This window comes from Pteropus alecto, unplaced genomic scaffold (assembly GCF_000325575.1).
Source record: "Pteropus alecto unplaced genomic scaffold, ASM32557v1 scaffold88, whole genome shotgun sequence".
In the NCBI taxonomy this organism is placed as follows: domain Eukaryota; kingdom Metazoa; phylum Chordata; class Mammalia; order Chiroptera; family Pteropodidae; genus Pteropus; species Pteropus alecto.
In genome coordinates, this window is record NW_006494611.1 from 8086851 (window position 1) to 8088162 (window position 1312).

A 1312-nucleotide genomic window follows, 5' to 3' on the forward strand; every position below is an offset into this window, starting at 1 on the left:
TTGACGTGTGTTGTCAGTGGCAGCTCTGGCTCATTACTCCTTATCCTGTCCTCAGAGCAACTAATGAGAGTAATTGTTTTTCTCTTCCTTATATAGTCACTTCGTAAATTTCTAATTCATTCCCGATCTGAGTGCCCTCCCCATCTAATTCTCCAGTCTTCACTCCTTACCTCCGTTCCCACTTTCTAATCACTCAGCTTTCTGCAACCCCCACCCATGGCCACCTGGAGCCAGTGAGCATTTGCTCTGCCTCCTACTCTATTTCCCAGTCAGCATCTCTTCACAGAACTGGACTCTCCATCCCTGTTGATGGTCCCTCTCCTGTCCTGTGCTCAGAGCTACTGTCAGGAAAAGCTCAGCTTCCCTTTAGTCCTGCCCCTCCGTGGGCATTCTGCTGGGGGCTGAGATCAGGACACGGAGGCCTTCGTACCTGCTTCCCATGTCCTCAGACTCTCCACTGCTGGGGCAGAAATTGAATCAGCCCGGCTTTTACTACTCCATGCCTAGTCTGTGATGAAGGCGCTGGATTTAAGCTCATCTGTCTTGTGCTAAACACAGCCCAGCTCCGACCCCTACCTTACACTCCTGGGATTTTGGACTATACCAGGGTGAGGGAGACATGCTCCAGGGTGAGTTAGTTGGGAAAAGGGAAGCCATTAGTGTAAGAAGATACTTTTTATGGGGTGGTTGGCAGGTCTTTTAGGTTGGTGTTGGGGAACTACCGGGGGCCGAGACTTAATAAAAAGAGTAAGTCATTAGGAGATGAAGAGGGTTGTGGAGGAGAGAGTCAGAGGAGCTCTGTCTCTAGACTCTCTGACAGCGGCCTCTGGCTTACTTAGTTCTTATTATCTGTACCTTTGGCACGGGGAGCAAAGAGGGTCTGGTTAGGTTTGGAGCTAATGAGCTTGAGCTGCCTGCTGTTCGCCATGCTGCCCTTTCCTCTGCTTCCAACCTGACAACTTCATTAGGTTTCCCATAGCAAAGCAGAAATTGAAGGAAAGTGCCCTGAACTTTGGGGCCCAGCACAGATAAATGTTCTTTTTCTCCTCCTCTCTCCTTTATCTCTCATACAACGTTCACATCTATTTCCCATGAATGAATCTCCCTCAGGAGTCTGCTAGATTCCTTCTAGAACGCACTCAGAGTAGGAAGTTTGGCCCTCTGACCCCTTCCCCACAGGTCTTTTCCCTTGCTGACACAGGACTACTTCCTGCAAGGTTCTTAGTCTGTGGGTAGAAAGTGTGTGAGGTGAGCAGGGGGGACACAGCAAGGGTATGCCCTAGACTTTCCTCTGGAGTGGGGAGGAATCTTT

The 1312-nt window shown here is 49.8% G+C and overlaps 1 protein-coding gene across 1 annotated transcript in view; it reads left to right on the forward strand.

The window, feature by feature from the left end:
- LOC102891346 (UPF0668 protein C10orf76-like) overlaps positions 1 to 1312 on the forward strand; it is a 27564-nt gene that overhangs the window by 24732 nt on the left and 1520 nt on the right. The gene's annotated exons all lie outside the window — the stretch shown is intronic.